Source organism: Rattus rattus, chromosome 1 (genome assembly GCF_011064425.1).
Source record: "Rattus rattus isolate New Zealand chromosome 1, Rrattus_CSIRO_v1, whole genome shotgun sequence".
Lineage (NCBI taxonomy): Eukaryota > Metazoa > Chordata > Mammalia > Rodentia > Muridae > Rattus > Rattus rattus.
Window position 1 is genome coordinate 67,884,175 of NC_046154.1, and position 16,274 is coordinate 67,900,448.

General features: G+C 41.6%; 1 protein-coding gene across 1 annotated transcript in view; it reads right to left on the reverse strand.

Moving 5' to 3' along the window:
* LOC116893795 (ADAMTS-like protein 1) overlaps nt 1–16,274 on the reverse strand; it is a 143,789-nt gene that overhangs the window by 55,080 nt on the left and 72,435 nt on the right. The gene's annotated exons all lie outside the window — the stretch shown is intronic.

Genomic DNA, 16,274 nt, shown 5'->3' on the forward strand with positions numbered 1-16,274 from the left:
ATTATACTGTCCCATAGTCATCTCCAGCAGTAATATATCCCATCTCATTGGAGGCCAACTGTCTCCATATCTATTTCCCCTCTTTCTGAAGCAGCGGTTCTCAACCTTCCTAAGGCTGTGACCCTTTAATACAGTTCCTAATGTTGTAGTGACCCCAATCATAAAATTATTTTCACTGCTACTTTATAACTGTAATTTTGCTATTATTATGAATCACAACGTAAATATTTTTGGAGATAGAGGCTTGCCGAAGGGATCACAGCCCACAGTTGAGGACCACTGTTCTGAAGGCATGGCTGCTTTTCTGTGGTGGTCACTTTCCATAAGTTTGTTACGCCCTGCATCTTTATGAGCAAAATTCTAAAAGCATTCATTCACACATTTACCAATGCTCAGCACATGCTTTCCAGGTAAGTCTTGTCGGTGGAAGTGGGAAAACAGAGACTTAAGGCATAGTCTGGGCTCCAGGGAGCTTAGAACCAAGAAAAGAATAACCAGAACAGAAGCTGACTGGGCAGGCTCCCTTCAAAGAGTTTAGATGAAGCAGGGAGAAGCTCCAAGAGCTGATTTGATGTAAACCTTGTTTACCACCAGGGAAGACTCTCAGAGAGGCAGCTATCTAAGGGACACTCTGGGCCCAGGCATCACTTCTCTGAGGAGGGTGTGATCCCATAGCTGAGGCGAAATGATTTTTGCTGCAGCTGGATGCACTCCCCTACAGAAGTGACAGGCACCAGCTGGGAGGTGCAGGGCCAACCACCATATTCTAATTGTAACTGGATTATTTTATCATTGACTCTCTTCCTGTTTAGACATTAAAATCTTACAACGCATATCACTAAGTTATATCCCAATTCTCACAATGGGCTTAGCAGTAGGATTTCTGGCAGCAAGCACTGGCAGGCACCAGGGCCTCCAGCCTTCTGGGTTTGCAGCAAAGCTACCAACAAGGGCTGGTCATATGGGATCAGGACGACTGATCTCCTTCAATGCCTCGTCACCGTATTTCTGGTGATAGGCTACCAAGGCTTCAAATAGTCAAACAGCACAAATCTGGCTGCATGGCTGACATCTTCACATGGACCTGGATGTCCTTGCCCAGAAGCAGAGCCGACTCCAGCTACTGCAATGAGGTTGGATGGATCTTCTCCAGGGCATAATCTAGTGCTTTGGGGGGACAGTTTTCCCACTTCCAGTGTGACACATCTCTCATCCAAAACCTGCGGTCACTAGCTATTTTGCTATAGAATCTTAAGAGGTCTTTAAAGTCTGGAGTCGTTTGTCAGACACATAGTCTGTAGATGCTCACCCACTCTATAGCTTTCCTTTTCGTTTTAACAGGGCCTTTCACAGACTTAAGTGTTTAAACTTGATAACATCCAATTTGTCATTTTTATGGGTTATGCTTTTTATATCAAGTCTAGGAACTACTTACATAGCTCTATATTCTACAGATAACTTCCTACGTTTTTCTTTTCCTACACGTTTTATGGTTTAAGTTTTACATTCAGCTGAGCGATACCGTGAGTTGATTTTTATACTTATGGATTATTTTATTGTCCTCAAGCTTTAATTCTTATATCAGGAAACCAACTGTTTATTGATTTCTTTTTGAAATCTGGAGTTCATGATGGGTGATTTTAAAACAAACATCATTTTTTTTTTAAAAAAAATCAAACTATTGGCATTCCATTTAAGGTAAAAAAAATGTACTGAGTGAAAACAGCTATTTAAAAAACTCTAGTCAGTGTCACCCATCCGCAAGTTAATTTTTGTATAAGGTATGGTACTCAGAAAAGACCCCTTGTTCATAGATAGCCCGCGGCTACTTCGCTGTTCTGACACCCCTCATCGGCAGCCTGTCTTTTCTCTCGTGGATGGCTTCCTCCTCGTTGTCACCGAGAGTTGAGCGTGTTTGTGAAGATCTGCTTCTGGGATTTCTGTTCTGCTTTTCAGCTTTCTCCTGCCAACAACATACAGCCTCGATTCCTGTAACTACATAGTCAGAGTATGGCAAGCAGTGCTTCCTGTCTTATTCTCCTTCGCTGCTCACTCTGCTGCGTCTTTTAGCAGTCATCTCAAACCTACTATGGAGTCCTGCTAAGACTTTGATAGGAATTATATCAACCATATATATCAATTATGGAAAAACCAACCTCTGGGTTGTATTGTGCACTTTAGTCCATGGAAGACCATATGGCCAATTATCTTTACCCATGTTTTGGAGATTCTAGGATGTAAATCTTGATGCATTCTGTTGAATTTTTTACCTAGTTATTTCTTTTCAGGTTTGGCTACTACTGTGGTTCAATTCTCGTTGTTTATTTCTGGTATGAGGAAATGCAGGTACATGTTGGTCCAAGGCCTTTTATAGTTATTTTTAGTACTTTTTATACAGACAACCAGTCCTTCTGAAGGAAAGGACAAGCTTTACCTTTTCATTGCCATTCTGTGTGGAAGCCCCGGGAGAGCAAGTAAAGGACAGATGGAGTCCTGACTGAATGTGTACTGTTTAACATGACCATGGCTAGCAAGGAGTCAATGCGTCAAACGCATGGGGAAATGGCAAAGCTTTCCCCTGGGAAGAGGCTCAGAGGGATGGTGAAGCCCTCCTCTGGTCTCATTGTTAGCATTGGCTCTGTATGGAAAAACTAACAACCATAGCTTCCTCCTCCCAGGTGACAGCAACCTGAGACTACTCCCCTACGGAGAGACCTCCTAAGGAGATGAGCTGACCTCCCCCTGAGCTGTACACAATTATACTCAGTGGAGTTCTGCATCACTTTTCACTGCTCCACCACTACTGAGCACAGCCACAGGCACTGGATCCTGGCTTCTCTCTCTCTCTCTCTCTCTCTCTCTCTCTCTCTCTCTCTCTCTGTGTGTGTGTGTGTGCATGCACATGCATGTTCTTTCTCATTCCTTCCCAGTATCAGTCGGGTCAAGTGCCAGTCTCACCTGGTAGAGCAACTCCACATGCATCTTGTTTCCTTTCTTACAATTATTACTCTGGGTAGATCTTCCAGCACTACACTTTGTAAGGAGAGTGAAATCAACTTTTTAAAGTGATGAGTGATTTCAAAACTACCTGGTATTTTGTATTCTGTTACATGGTATCCATATTGAATGTAAGTCTTCTTTCTGTTTTTAGTATTTCGGCCATTTTCTCTAGCATCATATAGATATGGAAGCAGAGAGGGTAGAAGTCCTCTTCCTGGTTTGGTTTCTCATGTTTCCCATGTCAGGGGACTCTCTATTACTGCTGGGCAGGGTGGGTGTTTTGAATGTCCATTGGTTTTCAATGTCATCACAATGGAAATAGCCTTCCTTACAGCTGCTGGGAGGTGGTTAGGGTCTGATTCTCGAGTAGGTATGGGAATAAGAATTCTATGTGGTGAAGGTGGAGGTCTAGGCTCCCCAGATGTTCTCATTAGCTCCGAGTAGGGATAAAACACCTCATTTTTTATGACACCACCCCCAGGGATTTGTTGAGGTAGATACTTCCTTTCATGCTGTCCATGAGAGAAGGTGAGTCTAGGCTCCTTAACCAGCCTGTGTTGTATGGGTCACAGTGTTTCTGTGATGTTTGCTCAAGGTTCAGCAATAGTTTCGGAACATCTGTCTTGCTATACAGTCTCTTTCCTGTTCCCTTTGCTAGAGAGAACAAGCTTTTACCATATATTTCTCACATACTCATTGGTATTTCCTGGTAGCCCCCTTCTTCAGCTCCAAGTTTAGAGTTTATGAGGCAAAGAAGAAGCCCAATAAACTCACAATTGTGCGAGCTGAACCATCCCTGGGTTTCCAAGGTCTGTAGCCAGTCAGCTGTCTTCTTCCCACTTTCAAGCTTGTGCACACACACACTATGGTCAGGGTTTTTAACTGCACTGAGCGAGAGGCATAGGGAACAGTACAACCACATCTCCTACGCTTTCTTTCCGGAAGTGGAAATTCTTTGTATGCTATGCTTTAACAGGCATTTTATCATCCAGGGGAAAAATACAGCACTGTATGCACATGACCATAAAATACAATGCAAAGATTCATTTATTAAGCACCGTGGGGAAATAAGGGTCCGCATGAGGTCATTTCATATACCTAAAGCTTAATCTTTTGTAAGTCAAGTGGATTTGATTTTGTTTTAACCATTTAAAGGCAGGACATTCCAGATTGGCATTCACTCTTCTTGTCCTTCATTAACTGAAGACAGTCTTTTGGGTCTGACACCTTCATGTCATAATTTGCATATTCTCTCTCATTCCTCATGTGCAGTCACTTAGCTTCATATTTGAAGCTGGCCTCTTTCTTGTCCTCTTCTGTTTGACTGGCCCTCTGGGCAGGAGAGAATAGGCTCATTGGAACTCTATTTAGGAGTGGAAACTTGGTGCAGGTGAGTATGGGTGTAGGCTGTCCATGTTTTTTTTTTTTTTTTATACAACTACACAGGGCTGTTCCCACCTACCTTCCATTGTGATCACGTATGACCTGATAAAGAGGAATGATGTACCATAATGATATGCTGACATGTAAATGCAGGCAAATATGGAATAACACTGATATTAATGAATGTCAACTCTAATTCCATATCTAGGTCAACCCTAATACACATCTCTGTGGCTATAACCAAATGCTATCCTTATGTCAGGGCAACAGTACAGCCTCCAGGGGCAGAGTGAGCTCCTTGCTTCCACTGTGACCTCACTCACTATAATCTCTTCCTAAGACAGAGCCTTTCTCTCTGAAATGTCAACCAGATCATATAGTTTGTCACTGAACATTTCTGACACTCTTTCAGTATAATCCAAACAAAATGTATAGCTTCTTTTCACAACTGTCTTCTACATAGTTATGACTCACCGTCTGCCTCTCCTGCCTCAAAATTCCCATAGGCCACTCTGTTCTAGCTTATTGGACTTTCATTCCTCTACCAAGCAGCCCCGGTCTGTCTGGTCCCTATTCCCAATGTCTACAGACATCTACATGGATATATTCTTCTCATCAGTTAGGTCTCTTTGCATATAACATAGTTTGGAGAGGCCATTTCCAGCTACCACATCTAAACCATGAACCCCAATTACCCCTTGCCAGGCATTATAAGTCTCACTTATTTTAATTTCTCTTTTTCATAAGAGTATCAGAAATTCTGTTCTCTATGCCTTCTCTCTCGACCATGACTCCTCACGTAATCTTCCTGTCATCTAGTCCTGGCACAAAGTAGGTTCTCAAAACAATATGCCTTAAATGTAAAAAACATAGCTTTGAGAGGCAGATAGATAAAACTATCCTTTGAACAGCCAGGGTTATGTCCAAGACCATAGAGCTGGTATGTTATGATGCTGAACTGGACACCAGATCTTGGACGTATAGTCCAGTGTTTGTTAGGGAGGGTCCCTACATCTTGGTCTGCAGACTGGCTGCTGCAGAATCCCCAGGGCACTTGTTAAAGACATAATCTGTCCTTCGCCAATACAAGAGCTGCCTCACTGAGTTATAAAACCCACTGTGCCAATGGGGAAATGAGGCCAGGGACCAGAACAGACCCACAATTACCAAGTTATTTTTCCTACAGGAATTTTAATAATAAAGGTGGTTTTTATAGCTGCAAGTGTATAGCTATAAAATTCAAATGTCACTGAATTAAATCCAGCCCTTAATTAATTATACCGAGGTTGTGCTGAAAAGTAATGGCCTTGTCCACTATCAGTAGAAGTGCTGTTAGCAGACGGCTATGCTCCCATCACCTTCAGGAAACAGTTTTAACACAGAGTGTAAAGTCACCCAAGCACTTATAATCAATAGAAGTTTATAATGAGCAATTTTTCTTAATTAATTGGCCCTCTCAAAAGTTACAAAAATGTCTATATGTATATTTTGAAATTTCCAACACGTTGAGTTTTGTTTTTTTCTTTTAAATGAGAAAGGGGTCTTGCTATGCATGTGGCCTGAAACTTGCTATGTAAACCAGGCTGGCCTCAAACTTATAGTCTTACTGCTCTGCCTCCAGGAGATTACAAGCTTGCACTACTATGCCCACCTTTATATGTACTCTTAAGTCTCATTCTTTCTTTATTTAGTCAGAACATGACATGCTGCAGGGCAGCCCAAGCTGCTGCTAACACTGTATGCTAGCATCTGTGGATGTGATGCTTACCTCGGAATGGGTGGGGTCTTATGATGTCTTTCAGCAGAGATGTTCAGCAAACCAGGAAGCCTAACTCCTGGAGAGTGAGTCCCTCTGAGGCAGGCAGAGACAGATGAAGAATCTCAGAAGCAAAGGCTCAAAAACAAAGCCCTACTTTCTCTCCTCACACATTACTCTAACTACAAATCAAAACCAACTATGGAAAAGCCAAGAGTAAACACATTCAAAAACTCCCTGGCCCAGTGTGAACATGACTGACACAGCAGCCAGAGGTGATGAGAAGGCATGGTAGTTAAAGTCTCAGTTGCTGTAGTGATGAAACACTATGACCAAAATCAACTTGGGGAGGAAAGGGTTGAATTCGTCTTACAACTCTCACTGTCAAACTCCACCACTCCTCATGGCTTACTCATCCTTCCCCGCTATACACCCCAGCATTAACTGCCCTGAGTGTGGCACCATGCACCCTCCCACATTAATTATCAATCAAGAAACTACCCCACAGACTAACTCATAAGCCAGTTTGATGGGGGCATTTTCTTAATTGAGATTCCTTCTTCTCAAATGACTCTAGCTAGCATGACATTGACAAACCAGAAAGGGTTGTTCTTTGAGTGACAGCAAGAACAGACAATACTGTCAAGTACTCTCAGAGCTGTGTTGCAGCCTCGACCAGTAGACCTGTTATTAGAAGCACCATGATGCCTTCCATTTTATGAGTTGAGGCAGGGACTAAGTTGATGAGACCAAACCCCCTTCCCCTTTATCCTGGACCCACAGTTAGGTCCTTCTCCAATCTCTCCACAGTGGAGCACAGGCATAGGATGGAGTCCTAGCAGGCGGAACAGGTAAACTATACAAACTATATAAACTCTTTGTGAGTTTTTGTTTTAAACATTTACAAAAAGAAGAAGCTATTATATCGTATATACCATATAGTTTGTATGTTTATCAAAGCAAATGCTAATCAGTATTCACTAATACACTCAATGAATGAATGGATTAAGGAAAGAAGGAAGGAAGGAAAGAATGAAGGAAGGAAAGAAGGAAAGAAGGAAAAAAGGAAGGGAGGAAGAAAGGAATGGAGTCTGATTTCCATTCTTCAGCATGATTCACAGATTTTGGTGGAAAGTGATTTCCCCCATCCTTAGTAATCAAAACTGAGTTAGAAAACTGAAAGAGTTTAGGTTCTCAATGTTCAGCTCCAGACAATCTAGGCCAGGGAGTAAGGACATGCACTTGCCAGTAGAAAGCTGTCATTGATGACTGTGGCCACGGAGCAATGATGGAAACTAGAATTCCAGGAAGCAGGCTTGGGAATCACCCAAGGTCTAGAAAAGACACATCAAGGATAAAGTTGCTTAGAAATTTTGGCCCCAAATTTGGTGGTTGGCAGAATTTTACAAGGATACTGGTCAGATTAGGATTTTGGGGTCATACTAATAAGGGCCGAAGGGTAAAAATGAGTGATGATCAGTGGTACCCACAGTGGCATAGGCCTGAGGAAGGACAGGTTATCAGCTGAGTGACCATCTGAACTCTGTCATTACATAGTCACACAACCTTTGTTCAGTTCTACAAATGCCTCTATGGAGGTGGTTGCCAAAAGTGTTAGGTGAGAATCAGGCCTTAGAACAAGAATGTCTTTGTACCTTGTGAGGTTTCTGTAAGGGCTAAAGTCAACCTATAAGCACCCATACCCACGGATAGATATGCTCAGAGTGCCCAGGACTGTTGTTCATAGAAGATAAGAAGTCACTTGTTCTCACTTCAGAAAACAAGGTTGGTTGTCCCAACTGCACAGGTTGTGCTTGACCACACATAGGCAGAAGGTACATAGGTAGGATGTATACTTGCCCCTGAAAGGCAGGAAGTACTGTAGCCTGTATGAGTACCTGATTACCCTAATTCAGTGCCATTCTCCAGGAATTCTGGGTATGGACTTGAACAGGGTCCACCTTCCTGTCCAGTACTTAATGAAGCTTGCTTTGATCATCTTTCTTTTCACCACTTTGAGGTTTAACAGTTTCAGCCTTGGTAACCATCAGTGGGATCTCTGCCATAACACAGTGAGGATGCTGTGAGGAGCGGAGCTGGGAACTTTTGGTGTAATACATGCAGAGGCAAAAAGCTTAACAGGATGAGGAATAAAGAGGAGACGAAGGTAAAAGAGGTAGAGGAGGAGGGGAATGAGGAGGAGGAAGGAGCAACAACAGCAGTAGTAGTATAAGAGAAACTGCTTCTATTTTGAAGAATTATGAGTTTTAATATATTAGAAAAACAAATAATTTAAATATGATTGATTGTCCCTAAACTTTAGTCAGTTCTGAGGAGATCCAAAAAGCTTAGAAGTCATCTGCAGAGGTCTTGTTGGAGACACCTCCAAAATCTCCATCTCCAGAGAAGATTTGAAACCGCCTAGGCTGGGCAGACCCTCATCTCTCTGAGACTGTCCAAAAGGACACGGTGAGGTCCATGGCAGATCTAAAGACAAGTTCAAGAGAAGGGGAAGGTGCTGATGCCTACTAACTGAAACATGAGTCTACTACAAAATTAAAGTTGAAAGCAGTGAAATACTGTGAATCTCATACAGTTTGGTATCTGAAATTAAGCAAATTACATTCACTCCAAACATAACTAATAAATGCCTCCTAGTGAGTATATCAAAGCATTTGTCTCAAGAAACACGACTCCACCTCCCCTGCAATTGTCACACATCTCTTACAAGTGTCAGTGGAGCTATGACCAAACAAACAAACAAACAAAACAAAAAACCAACCAAAAAAATCCCCAAAACCTTGAAAGGGGAATTTTTAGTTAAAGTATTTAAGGCTCCTAGCTTAGGTTTAAAGGACCAAGATCAGCTGGAAACTGTGAAAACCTTTATGAATATCAATAAGATCCTACATCGGTATTTGTTGTCATGGGCACGGTCTATCAATGTCTATTTTTGTTTCTTGCTGGCCAGAAATATTCCAGGATTGATATATATATTTTATTCTTGGGTATTCTATTCAGAATTATTACCTTGATTTCTTCCCTGTCTTCAAGGACAACAATGATGTCTTTGGCCCTTCACATGTGTCACCTATACATTCTTTTGTCCCTTCTCTGAGTGTTCATGGGATTAAACTGGACCCACCCAGATAATTCCACAAGTATTATTATGTAATCTTTTTTTTTTTTTTCGGAGCTAGGGAACGAACCCAGGGCCTTGCACTTGCTAGGCAAGCGCTCTACCACTGAGCTAAATCCCCAACCCCTTATGTAATCTTTTTAATAACTGTATTGTATTCAGTTAATGTATAATATTATATATGTATATATATGTATGTATATATTCTTAACTCTGTCATGGATAATATGCATAATCTTTTTTTTCTCAGTCTGATTTTCCTTCCAAAAACCTTCCATGTTTTGTGGTTCTAGAGTGAGCCCTTTGCTGTCCTGCTGTCTGTGAAGTCTCTTTTAACTTGTCCTTTCTTCCCTTGTCCTTGAGGTCCAGTTGAGATGACATTTAACATGTTCTAGGGACAGTTTCATTTTATTTGCTATTTTAAAGACTTTACTGTAAAAGCTGCATACTGCTTCCTTCTGCTCCACAAAGGGAAAACAGAGTCAATTTTCCTTGTTAGATTTGAAGGTAAGGGGACCTCAGAGCTGGCAACAGTTAGTGGGCATTGTTGTCCTTTTCTTCACACGTAAGAGAGCTACAGAACTCTCGGGTCTAAAGGAGCCAAGAGTACATCTATTTAAAGATCCTCTGTTTACAATTAAGCCACAGGTTTATAGTTCTGAATCTGCTTCTAAATTTGGTAATGAGGCAAACACATTCCCTAATGTCTTCCATTATTACAGCAACCTCCTATCTTTAGCAAGATTAAAAAGCAAATCTTTCTGTTATATCCAAACCACCACATGACTTCCATTGCTGTTATTTGCTAAATAAACCAAGATTCAATGTACAAACATTGTCCTCAGGAAGTAAGGTATGCATATGAACAGAAATATAGAAAATAAACCACTGAACTAGGGGCTAGGATCAGAACACAAACCTGTTTAGTCTAGGAAGAATTTCTAAAATTTGGAATTGCTTTAACTGAAAATGTGAAAAGGTCTGGTGTTTTCAGAAAAATCAGGTCTAGCAACACTGACTTGCACTTTCCTCTTTGGCAGCAACCAATGGAAATGAGCTGTGTCCTCAGACACTGTACAGCAGGCAAAATAATGACCTTGCAAAGTTGTCTTAATCCCTGGGACCCATGATGTGGCAGAATGGAATTAAGGTTGCTAACTTGCTGAACTTAAAACAGAGAGATGATCCTAGGGCATCTGGGTGGGTCCAGTTTAATCCCATGAATACTTAGAAAGAGAAGAAGGGACAGAAGAATATGTAGGTGACACATGCGAAGGGCCAAAGACATCACTGTTGGCTTTGAAGACAGGGAAGGAATTAAGAGATGAAGACTTCAGTGGCTTCTAGTACCTAGAATAGTGTTCAGTTTATAGTCAGCAAGAAAATCGGGTCTACAGTCCTACAGCATGTGGAAAAAAATTCTTCCATCAATTTGAATGAGAAAGAAATGATGCTCCCAAGAGTCTAGGGAAGAAAAGAGTCCATCACCATCTTGATTTTAGCAACCTTCAGATTTTCTACCGACATGACTGTATGTACTATGAGAATATCTGATTTTGTTCAGGCTCTGAAATACATGTTAACTTGCAACAGTAGCAATAGGAATGAATACTATGCATACTATATACTGAGCCCAGATTACACTTGCAACAAACTATACATACTATATACTGAGCCCAGATTACACTTGCAACAAACTATACTTACTATATACTGAGCCCAGATTACACTTGCAACAAAGAAAACACAGAGATGAACAATGAGGGCCAACATGATGACTGGCTGGGTGAAGAAGAGAAGGTGGGAAGATGTGGGAAGTTGTTATCAGTGTCCTTTACACTAATTAAAACAATAAAAGATACTTAACATCACCAGTCTTGAGGACTATTGTAATAAAAGTGACAGACAACAACAAGCAGAGGGGGTGTGGAGAAACTAGGGTTCTTTACACTGTTAACAGAGACGTAAGACAATTCTGCTGTTTGGAACAAAATTGGCAGATTCATTTAAAAGTAAATGTGAATGCTCTACATAAGGGAGCATTTGCATGTTTAGAAATGAGTCAACTACGAGATGAAACTTATAGCTGCCACATGTGAAACTGCACAGGAATCTTTATAGCATCATCATTCATTATAGCTCAAAAAGGAAATGACACACATGTCTACTCTACCACCTGAAGAAGTGATGAATGAAAAGTGGTTGGTTCATATACTGGACTATTACCTTGCCCTGAGGAATAAGTCCTTAAAGAGGAATCATTTAGCCATGAAGGAAATGTGGTGTATGCCACAGGGGTGGTGGTGGTGGTATAAAGGCACCATTATTATTATACCCAATGACAGAGACTAGTAGCAAAGGACAAAGTACTGCATGATTCCATTTATGTAACCATACATGAACCTGTTCATGATAAATAGCTTTGTAGAGGCGAACTGCTTTGGAGTTTGCCTGGGAGATTAGGGAGTGATGGCTAAGGGGTGTGAAGCTGATTTCGGGAGGAGTGAGAGGTGCTCTAAAGTGAATGTGATGACAGATGCAGAACTCTGAATATACCACATGCCGTTGACTTCTGTGAGGCCATCTGCTATATATGGACAATACCTTAATGAAACTTTTAAAAATGAAAGAAACCCTCATCTTTGGGAATAGTTAAAAAAAGACCCAGACTTGTTGAATAAATATCTCAACTGTGCACCCACAGTGGAAAGATTCTGCAATACATAAATCATATCTCAAGATCTGGGAAAAAAACCCTTTGTAGTCATTTGGAGTCACATTGTGGCTACTAGTTAACCTGAGCAGTTATGAGAAAGAATGGGGATTTCTTTACCCTTGAAATTCTGTTACTCAGTGTGTTTTGGTACAAATCCTGCAGGGGCCTGAGCATCAGAAGACATGCGTGTGGCCCACAGTCCTTTCCTGAACATGTCCTAGCTGCCTTGGTTCTATTACTAATCTCCTTAGGTATTTCTTTTTGCCCATGCCAGGCTGTCATGGTGCTTGAGTTCCTGCCACCACCTCTTTTAATTAATCAACTGAACCTGACACTTCAGGAGAACAGACAGCAGAGAGTTCTGCCATTTCCTTTGCCTGTTGCATGCAGAGTTCTAGACAAGGAAGCATCATGGGCATGGATCTAGGCAGTTCTAGACAAGGAAGCATCATGGGCATGCTAAAAACCATGGCAAAGACATGCTATGTCCCTCATCTGTCCAACTACCCATCCTTCTGTACCCTGCTGGACAGATGAAGAATGAGGACGTTTTTCTTTGTCGTTAGGGTTGCGATGAGCCTGCCTGCAATACTCTCTGGTGCCTTATTTGTTTCCATGGGTCTTTTTGGGAGCCAACTCAAGTGGCTGTACTCTTATCTTTTGCTTTAAGTTTGATAGATGTGCAGATCTTTGGTGGACTTTTTATGTTTCTGTACTTAAGAAACTAAGGTGTTGGTCATTTATCATTCTAGCCAGTAAGGAATAAGGTCCTTTTGATGGCAGATTGACTCAATGGCTAGCGCCATATGACTCAGGCTACCCCTGGGACACAGTCAAACTTGTCTAGCTTTCTCTTTTGATTCAAGCACTGGAGAAAAGTTTCTTTTGTCAGACTTTGCTACTGGTGACAAGGCCCTCTTTGAGTCTAAGTTGATGAAGAAAACACTCTGGTTAACAGTTGCTGGCTTCAAAATTTGAGGACCACCAATTTGAAAAGACTTAACACTATGAAGAGCTTACACAAATTCCTTTCTTTTTATTGCAGCTACCAAATCGTGATGAGAAGGGGTAGAGAAAGAATTTCAAAACAACTACCTTTTAGTTTCATTTTCTTAGCAGGGTCTCTCTGATCTCTTTCTTAGACACAAAACGTGTCAGCGACTCAACTCACAAAAAGACAGGAAAACTTGCCAGGAAATGAGAATTTTCTAGCTCCCTGTGCAAACTTGAGATGATCTCATCTGAGCTCTCTCCTTTCCATGACAGATACACCCGCCCTTAGCTCTCATCTTCTTCTCATTTTCCATTGATGATGCCAAGCTGGCCTTATAGTATCTTTTTTTGTGATCTTATAAAATCAATGACAACCAGAAACACTTCCGTTTTAGGTATGACTTCAGCAGCGGTCTACACCTGGAGAGGCTCTCGTCCGTGTTGGTAAGTGGAGCTAACTGATCCAGACGGAAGCAATTTACCAGGAAACTACTGCTTTGCTTCAAAACACTGCCAGTGCTCTTCTGGTTGGGAAGGCTTCCTAGCAATGTGACTCAATGCAGAATCCGACTGGCCAAGATGGTGTTCCAATCTCTTGCCGCTATCTGTACACATCAAAAACTTCTCTTTACTGAGCACGGTTATACCTGCACATTAAGTGAGTGGTATTTGAAATGAGACTTGGGACTCTCCCCATGTTTTCATCACAAGCTACCTCACTTGCTGGAAACAGTTCTATCAGAATTCACCTCAGTCTAGATGCCTAAGCAGCTTACAGTTGGCTAATTCAGCTTCTTTAGTTGCCTGAGAGACACTGAGAAAAATGGCCTTCACAAGGCAAGCATTGTGTCCCTGAAAGAGGGTTTCTCTATGCTCTAAAGACTAGTTGATTCTGGTTTGACATTACAAATAGTAATTCTGTCTAACAAGCAGTGAGCACTTAAGATGTGCTGGGTATGATTGTTCCAAGCATTTTACATGAATGAGTTAATGTAATTGTCACAGACTATTTCTAGGAGGTACTGGTGATTCCCATGGTTGGACTGATGAAGAAATGAAGTCAGCAAGTTAAGAAACAGCAAAGGTCCTTAGGAAGTGGCCAAGGGTGATGCAAACCTGTGCTCTGAGGCTCCCTGGAGCTACACGAGGGGGCACCCACAGGACTAAAGCCTGTACTATTCTTATGAAAGTATTAGGGCAATTATCTATCTTGAGCCTCAGTTTTCTTTCTACTTGACTTATATTTAAACTGAAGCCCAGAAAAACAAACAAACAAACAAACAAACAAACAAACCAAGAATACTGCAATTTCTCCAAGTGTACAGCAGCAGCAGAATTTACAAGAACCTGACCACAGTGAACTAAGTTGATGTTGAACTAAGGCTAAAAGCTGTGTGGACACAAAGCTGGGCTGGTGTTTTCCATTCTTGGAGCTGCTTTCAGGGGCCTTCACTTTAGAAGAGCCAGAGAAAGAAAGCTAACATTTACTGAGTGTGAATGAAGTTACCAGCACTGCTCTAAGAGCTTTATTTGCACACACACACACACACAACACACACACACATACACACAGAGACACAGAGAGACAGAGAGCAGAGACAGAGATATTATAATCACATCTCTCCCTTCTCTTTCCTTCTTCCAAACCCTCCCATATATTCCTCTCCTTCAAATTCATGACTTGTTATTGTTATTTCATACGTATATGTACATGTATCTCACATACATTCTTAAATATAACTTCCTTGGTAATTTAATGTTACTTGTATGTATGTTTCATGGCTGAGTATTTGGCTCTGGATAACCAATTGGCGTACTCTTTTCTGGGGAAGACCACCTCTCCTATTCCCAGCGTTTGTCAGTTATACACCTACGGCCTTATTTAACCCCATACTACCCTGTGGATAATATCAATTTCTCTGATACCCAAGACCCTGAGGTTGTACACTTTCTCCCCCAAGATCATGTAGTTAATAACAAGTAACTGGTAACCAAATGTAGAAGTGTTCAATATCCATTCCCGCCTCTAATCTCAGGTTATGTTTAGCTCATATAACACACAGCGTGAAGCAGCAATATATGGGGGTTTTGAGATGGGGTTTCACTAGGGAACATCTACTGGCTTGTAGTTTGCTAAGTGTTTCAGGCTAGCCCAGAACTCATATCTTCTCGTTTCAGCTTCTCTAGTAGTGTGATTAAAGGTGTGAGCTACTGTGCTCGACTTGAGCAGGATCCTAGCTATTTCTCTATTTTAGGTAGGCAATTCTACTGCATTCCCTAATCTGGAAGCACCTAGAAACCCAAGGCTTGAGTTTTATAACTGAATGTCTCCCAACACTGGCTGAGCTGCAGACGGCAAACACGATCTTTAGGCACACCAACATTTTCCACCTTGCTTTTAGAGGAGTCACTCAGAAGGTTTGTCAGAAGACTTGAACAAACTCAGCAGCTGAAGATGGGCACATTGTTCTTAAATCCTGGACATGGTGCCTATAGTCATACTTCATCACTCAGCCCCTGTCTTGGTGCCTCTTTAGATCCTATGTTTCTCTTCTCTGGTGTTGAAGCTTTTGGCAGCTTCTAACAGTTTGCCTTCAAAGAGTTGAAGATGAGCCTGGTGTTAAATAGCTGTGCTTAAACTCCAGGTTTCTATTCGCAGTATTAAATTCCAGCAAATGAGGGTATTTAGTCCGTGGCAGAGCTGAGCTGTATCTAGCTCAATATAAACAAGAGAGTTAAGCCCCCATTGACTAGCAATTGGAAGTATGTGAACAGTACAGTGCCCATGTAGGTATAAGTTGGAGAGTAGATAGTAGAAGAGATTTTAGAAGATTGTTGGTGAACATCTGGATTCTATAGAGAAAAGAATGAAGATTGGAACTGGAATGTGATTAGGGTAAAGTAAATGATTTTACACCCCCCGCCCCCAAATGCAAACTCGCCTGAGCAGGATCTTTAGTCCACCTCAGGGCACCTTAGCCTGCCTTCTTTATTATCAACTCTCATCTTCCCTGCAAAGCTACTACAGGTCCCTTTCCAGATGAACCTTATGTCATAGGGGCAGAAACACTGTTGCAAAAACAGATATGAAAAGGAGTAGCATGTGTGACTGGAGTACAGTGTGACAACATAATCCTCGCATGGACAGATGAGGTCAGTGTGGGTGAAGCTGGCTTTCCTAGCATCTACTGAATCATCTGATGGGAGCAGCAATTGAAAAGAATAAATACAAACACATGCAACACACCACTACAAAGGCTGTTAGCCAGGTCTAAGGAAAAGGATCC